The sequence below is a fragment of the Fundulus heteroclitus genome, chromosome 16, assembly GCF_011125445.2.
Source record: "Fundulus heteroclitus isolate FHET01 chromosome 16, MU-UCD_Fhet_4.1, whole genome shotgun sequence".
Lineage (NCBI taxonomy): Eukaryota > Metazoa > Chordata > Actinopteri > Cyprinodontiformes > Fundulidae > Fundulus > Fundulus heteroclitus.
Window position 1 is genome coordinate 27,884,942 of NC_046376.1, and position 8,295 is coordinate 27,893,236.

Consider the following 8,295-nt stretch of genomic DNA (forward strand, 5'->3'; position numbering starts at 1 on the left):
TTTCAGACTACACTGAAATCATTTTTATATAGTTTCATCATTAATGTATTTGAAATTGAAGTCTTTCACATTGTAAGAACGTTAGCTGATATTTAACTGATACATGCATACGGCAGTTACGTGTATTAAAAGTACACCAGGAACAAAGTGATGGTGTGCCTATAATACACTTTCATTAAACAGCGAAAGCCCTGTTTTCACAGGGCATCAATTCATTTGGACAAACTCAAATAACACATGATGTACTTTATTCATCCGAGAATTGGGGAATTATTGAGCAGTAGCGGCATAACATATAGAAATCAAGCTAAACATGAGACCCAAAAATTAAAATATGAAGTGGAAGAGTATCATCTAAAAATGTCTATACATTCTTACATCTTATAGTTAAATCCATTTTGCTCTTAGCAGCCCCGTATTACTGACCTACTCAGTTAATGCTTTTAGCTAAGAAAAGACCTTGATGATTCTTTAGAGGATCCAAAGATAAATTGAACGTCTGTAAGAGACTATGGGTTTACCAAAATATATAAATAAAAGGTGAGATATTAAAAAAAAAAACTTTTGGGGTGTAATAGTGTGTGACTTAAATTATCAGAAGAATAATAAGAAAGAACATTTTAGCTGCTCCTTTAAAGAAATATTTCATTTAAGATACAAAATTAGAGATTAGTGAGAAAAACTGATTTATTGGTTATACACACTTTGGAATCCTGAGCAAAAACATTCAATGTTTAGAAACCTAGTAGGAAAAAGGTTAAATTAGTCAAGATCTGATGAATTAGAACCATATTGTTACAATTTACTTTTGTTTAGTTTTATTTAAACGCAATGAATTTTAACGCGCTATCATGGTGAAGCTGACTGCTTTAAGGATGGTAATAGTGGACTTTCTATGTTTTATTCAGTAAACCAGATTTAGAAACCAATCTCTGAAACGGATATGCCGAAATCCTTGGCTCCAAAAAAAAAAAAAAACAACAACAAAGAAACAAAACGATACACAGGTAGATTTAATTTACTAATAAATAATATTTTGTCATGTTACAACCACAACCTTTAATGCATTGTTTGACCCCAAACCCTGCTGCAGTGCTTGTTTCCAAAAGGCTAAAGCTTAGTCTCTTCTGACCGAAGCACACAGTTCCAGTCTAAATCCCAGAACAGTTAGGTTTTCAGTTTGTGATGGTTGCACAGAGTAGGCTTTTTTTCCTACCCTGACTCACAAGAAGCTGGTTGACGTGTTTTAGAATTTATGGACATATCGATGTTCAGCCAAGGTTAAACGTTTTACTCAAATGTCAAAAATGTTGTAAAAATTCACAAAGAATTCTGTTAAAAAAGAAAACTGTGTTTTAGTATGTGAAGTGTTATATGAATCAACAGTGAGGTAAAATGAGAAGCCCCTGATATCTGCAGCAGATAACTAAGTTCAACTTCATGGAAGTTTGACATAATCAACATCTTGTATTATGTCTTTTAAATTGTGACATTTACAGCAGAGCCTGTAAAAACATTTAGTTTTTTGATGATGATAGCTTGTGTTACGTTTTCATATTTAAAGCAGTTTCTTCATTAAACCATTTTTCAGCCATTCCTCATAAATTACTTTCTTCCATATAACCTTTTTCTCTCAGTTTAGTTATTTTTTAACCTATGTGAGGCAGAACTGAAAAGTGTTTTACAAATAAAGTTTATTTGGCTGATACTGCAGGCCAGTGACTAACTTGTAATAACAGAAATCCACTTCAAAAAGAGCCACCCTTTCAATGTATAGTTTATTGAGAAATAGGATATTTATGAAAAATTTAATGAAGAACAAGAAACAGCAGTAAGCACCATAAAGTTAAATCATTTTTCATTTTTACCATGGTTAATTTTATACTGATTGTGAGCCTTGATGGTAACGATCCATGAAAATTATCTAAAAAGGGGAGACAAACATTTCACACATAAATGTCTTTGTCCTTTTCACAATGTGCTGAAGAGGATACTTTTCCTTATTGCACATCTCCTTATAGCCTTCTGTCTGGGTTAGACCGCATGCTGTTTTTTGGGGGCAAAAACACAAGAATAAAATCATTGTTTTAAAAAAAACAATACTCCAATAAACACTAGTAAATATTTTACCGTCAATTGGGTTGTGGAGGAGGCAGTATTCATGGGAAGGGTTCCATTCTTGGATTTTGTGGTAGAAATAGCCTTTGAAAACAAACAGTATGCACATTAAAAAATGTTGTAAAACGTTTCAATGTAGAAAAGCAAACCAATCTTAATTTTGCAAAAAAGGATTTTGCAGCCGTCGGGCCAAAGAAAAAGATGATTTCTGTAACTTTACCCGGACTGAGGGAGGTCTGCTTCACTTCAAGTTCTTCTGAGGACTCCTTCATTATCTATGGAACCAAACAAAGAACCCCACAGAAGGAACACACAAACCATTTATTTTTCATAAGCTAATCCATTACAAGGAATATATTGCTAGCTCAGTGTTTCCTCACCTTATAGAACGTTCCCATTTAAAAACCCTAAAAGAATAAAAATAAAATGGTTAAAACAACGTATTAGTATTTTTAAATACTTTAGATACTTTATCTTTATGAAAGTAAATCCTACCGTAGTTGAACGGTGTTAAAAGTACATTTTCTTGCTCCACACCTGTGAGGTCTGAAAAATAATTAAACATATATTGTTACACAGCCGAAAAGCGTAAGGGGGATTCCCCAAGTGACATTACTACGGTATCACATGATCAGTGGCGTCATAGGGGGGGATTCCCCCCCGTATATTCAACGTATAACTTAAAACATCGTTAGAATATATTCATTAGAACTTACCAAAGAAGCGTATGCCATGTTGTGGGTTGGAGCTTGCGTTCTGACCCTCGGGGTGGATCAGAGCGTTAGTGAGGAGCGAAGCTGAAGAGGTTTCTTGCATGATCTCGAGTGATGACTACCTTGCACCGAATGAGCATCTTTATACATTTCTGGTACTGAGAGGATGCGTTTACCGAGAGAGTCGTGACTTCCAGCGGTATACTAAGTTTTACCGAGGCCCCGGATACCTCGACCTGCGCGGAGCAGTGTCTTATTCAGATAAGTTGAAACGCTTTCCTGTTCTGCTAACTAACAATGGCCTGGTGTGTGGCGCACTGAGCGGCGATGGTCACTGGTTTATTGAGATAACAGGGAGGTTTCCTGTTCGGCTCCCTAGCTGACCAGGAAGTGTAGTGTCCATCCACTGATCTGCGCTGAGCAGAAACTCTGTTGATGAAGATAACAGAGAGGCTCGGTGTTTTTGTTTATTAACTAACAATGAAAGGATGTCATGCTCGTTGAAAGGAAGGTTTTGCTGTTGTGTGAAAATGATAAGATAACGCCCTGCACGAATTTGCTGACTGCAAATGCCGGATCGATATTGTCTCCCCTTCCTGCTGCATGCAAACGCAGCACATGTGTTTGAGACAACTCCTCCCCTCCTCAACAGAACTCGTGAAATTTAGGTCGTGACCCAAAAACCTGTGGTCAGTAGACACTGTCCACCGTAGTATGAGGACGCTCCAAACCTTTAGTTTGGAGGGAGGACTGACTTGAGCTTTATATCAGGATTAAAGATTAAGGATTCTCTATTTCAACGCAATCACAACGGTGCGGGACGGAGGTTTTTTCCACGTAGAGTGTGGCTGGTCTGCTGCTGAGCGTTAGATTGAGTGCGTATAAGATACATTAATTGCGTGTGTACAACCGAAATAAATAGATATAATTAAATAATCACGATAGTAAAGTGAATTGTATTATAATTAATATCACCTTTTAATATGGGTGGTATGCTGCTGCTAAGCATCAGATTGAGCGTGTATAAAAATTAAATAACTGAATGTGGATAAAATTAAATCATTGGATGTGTATAAGATAAATTAAATAACTGGATGTGGATAAACTGAATTAAGTAGCTGGATGTGTATTAAAGGAATCATTAGACATACTTAAATATTCACGATAATAAAGTTAATAACTATATTAATAATAATATCGTATTAATGACAATAATATAATATGGGTAAGGCAGGAAATCAAAGGGAGGCCGGATATCAAGAGGGGCCAGAAATCGAGGGAGGCCGGAAATCGAGGGAGGCCGGAAATAGGGAGGGGGGACCGGAAATCAAAGGGGAGACCGGAAATCAAAGGAGACCGGAAATGATTAGGGTCATTAATCACCCGTCAATTAAAAAGTGACAGCAGGTATACCTATATGTTTTTTCACATATAGTGAACCAGAGTTCCTCTGTCCTCTGTACATTTTGGACATACATCGGGTATCTTCCTGTTATACCTATTAAGGTCCACTGGTGTTATATAAACCCGCATTAACCATTTGAATTGAATAATTTTAATAGCTGTGTTGATAGAGCTGGTGTGGGACAATTTACATGCTGTGCTTCACCGTGTTTTACTAAAGCGTTGAAAACCAGTAGAGGTTGATCACGTTTTTATGGGGATAGACCAGCACAGAGTAGCGCCTGTTCATTTATCGTGAGATCTTTCTGATATATGTAACATCATTGAGTGATAAAACTCTGTTATGATACCTTTCTTCAAACTGTCCTTTGTTAACATTTTTTCTAAAGTTGACTTGGCAGGCTTAGTCAACTCATTATTTTTGATTCATTCATAAATTTCTGAGTTGGAGATATTTAAAGAAATGTTTCCTATCTAGGGGAAATTTATGTTGCAGAACCTGAAAGCTCATTTGTATGTCTGAGTCTGGTACATAAAGATTCTGATTCATTTGGAGTCCTTTGTCTTTCTATATTTTAAATATTGAATGAGCTTTTCCAGGTACAAAATACTGGTTATCCCACACTGAACTGAACAGAGACAAACAATCTGGTTCATTTAAAAAACAAATTATATTTTCATACTCTTATCATATTTTTATGAAATGGATTTTTAGTGTATTTCAAAAGCTTTAATATTGAATTTGAATATAAATATGAAGGGAGAGTCAATTTTAAATCCTGAGTCTCCATGTCAGTCCAATGTGGAGAGTGATTACTGTAATAAAACATCATAGACCTCAACTGCACAGCATAGTAATACAAGTAAAATTTGGACACTTCAAGCCTCCACGGTCATAAGGGAGGTACAATAAAGACAAACGGAGTCTGGGCTTCCTATTGTTCCGTAAGAAACGTAACATCTTCTTCTTTATTTGTGAAAAGAATTCAGGAGGTGGAAGAGCAACATTCTGAAATATATAGAGTAACTTTGGAAATATGTTAATTTTTATTATATTTATTCTGTCAATCATAGATATTGGTAATGGCATCCATCTTTCAAATGAATTATCTACTTCATTCAATATGAGTTTCTAGTTGGTCGCAGCAACCTGTTCAAGATCTGAAGAGATGTCTACCCCTAAATATTTAAATTCATTAACTATTTTAAACTGTAATACATCTGAAGATGGGCTAATTCTTTCATTTGCATTCATTAATAGAATATGACTTGTTTTTGTTTATTTTGTATCCAGATATCTCACTAAATAATTTAATTATTTCCATAATAATTTGTATTGATCGATTTAATTTTGATATGAACAAGATCACATCATCTGCGAACAAGGAAATCCTGTGTTTTGTAGGTCTAACAGTGATTCCAGAGAGATGGGGGTGTGAGCGAATCGCAATAGCAAAAGGCTCTATTGCCAGAGTGAATAGTAAAGGCGACAATGGACAGGCCTCTCTACAGCCTCTGTTGATCTTTATTGGCTTAGATATGTTTATTATTTCAAATGAGGGATTATTGTATAATATTGTGACCCATTTTACAAAATTGTTTCCACAATTGAATTTTTCCATAACTTGAAAAGGATATTCCCAGTGAACTCTATCGAACGCCTTCTCTGCATCTAATGATAAAAGAGCTGAGTCTGAGGTACCATTATTATAATGAATTATGTTTATTACTCGCCTCGTGTTATGAAAGCCTTGCCTCTCCAAAATAAACCCGTTTTGATCAGTCAATTGTATTTGGTAAAACCTTTTGTAAATGTCGTGCTAGCAGCTTGGAGATTATTTTCAGATCAGAATTGAATAAACTAATCGGCCTAAAGTTCTCACATTTATTTGGAGCTCTGCCTGGCTTTGGCAAAAGGATAATCATGGCAGCATTTATTGAGGGGTGGTGGTGGTGGGGGGGGGGTCATTTGAATGGAAAATTTCTTTAAACATGTCTAATAATGGGGTTAAAAGCTTGTCTTTAAAGGTGTTATATAAATCTATCAGAAGGCCGTCTGGGCCTGCTCTTTTCCCTGATTTCATATTGTCAATGGCTTGCCCTATCTCTTCTATTGTAATTCCTACATTCAAGTTGTCCTTGTCTTCCTCTGAAAATTTAGGTATATTTGAATTTTTTTAAAATTGATTTATGTTTTCTAATTTTATGTTTATTTGTGCTTCATACAATTCTTCATAGTAGTTCTTAAAAGCTATTAACTTCTTGGGGGTCTTGCAAGATTAGTTCATTTGATATAGTAGATGTGATTGGTTGTTCAGTTTCTAACTGTTTTATTTTCCATGCCGGTAACTTGCCTGCTTTGTTGCCTTGTTCATAGAATGTTTGCCTGAGTCGCAACAGACTTGATGTTGCTCTTGAAGCTGAATATTTATCATATTCTGCTCTCAAGATCAATAATTCCTTATGTACTTTAGCTTGAATTACTTTTATTTTATCTTCCAATTGAATTCTAGTTTTTTCAGTTTGTTTTGATTTAGACCCTGTATAACTAATAATAAGGAAGGCCTTAAATGCTTCCCATTTTATACTTGCTGTTGTTTCTGTAGTATTGGTTAGGAAGAATTCATCAATTGGTTTTCCCAAATATTTCACAAACTTTTTGCCTTGTAACCATTTATGTTGGAATTGCCATCTCGGCATGTCTCTCTTTAATTTATCATCTTTGTAAATTAAACAACACGGTGCGTGCTCTTAAATTACAATATTGTCATAAGAGCAATCTTGAATTCTAAACTGTACCTCTGTAGAAATTAAAAAGTAGTCTATTCTGGAGTGGGTTTTGAAAGTACTTGAGTAACAGGAGTATGTTTTATTAGCTGGGTTTTCTCTCTCCAAACATCCAGCAACTTCAGCTCCTTCATCATCCTATGAATTGCAGCTCTACAGTTGTTATACGACTGATCTAGTCCGGATGACCTGTCCATGTTTGGATTTAATGCACAATTAAATCCCCCCCCCCCCCCCCCCCCCATTATGTGTGATCCTTTAAGCGTTGAAAGGGTGAGGAATAAATCATTGTAAAAATTACTGTCATCCACATTGGGTCCATATATATTAGTTAAAATTAGAGTTTCTGACATTAGGGAGCCTTGGGGTATATATATATATATATATATATATACATATATATATATATATATATATATATATATATATATATATATATATATATATATATAGCCCCTTCACCTCCTCCTCTATGTTACTGTTTTTGACTAAATGACTAGCAAATTAAATTTTCCAGCTCAAAACCTTTAGGGCATTTAGCATTTGGACCACAAAAGGCTTACTGAGGAAGAAAGCGAGAGCTGAGAAATGGCAATATTTAGGCTAGTCACATGCTGTCCAAGGGCAATGTTGTACATTCTTCTCTGTATGTGATAGCACAGGAGCTTGTTATGTGAACAGCTATTCCATCACATTGTGCTACAGAATGACACAGGACAGCCTTACTGACTGTGGCTATCAAACTGTACACATCTCTCTTTAACCCTCGGTAAATTTAATAAAATTTGGTTCAGTTCTGTTCAGTTTACTTATACAGCACCAATTCAAAAAAGAGATGTCATATTAAGGCCCTGTACAATACAAACAGATCAGTTCATATATAGAAATGTATTGTTAATTTATTTAAGTTAACAAAGTACATTCCAATTCAACCCTAGTTATAAAACGAAGCAGTCAAGTTCAGTTTATTACATCAACTGGTAAAAAGTTATTTATCTAAGGAAATCCCACTGATTGCATTGAGTTGCTCCAGAATTAGCATGATGTGATTGTGTAAAGGAAAAAAAAAAAGCTTTTTAAGAGAAAGGCTTGATCTATAGAGAGAGCAGTTGTTGCTGCAGTGGCTCAGCCGATAAAAGTGGGCAGTATGTCAACAGCCTGAGCCAACAGCACAGGTACAGCTCAGGCTAACTCAAGCCACTCTATAAACCTTAGCAAGAAGGAAGGTTTTATGCCAACTTGTAAAAGTAGGCAGGGCGTCTTCCTAATGGAC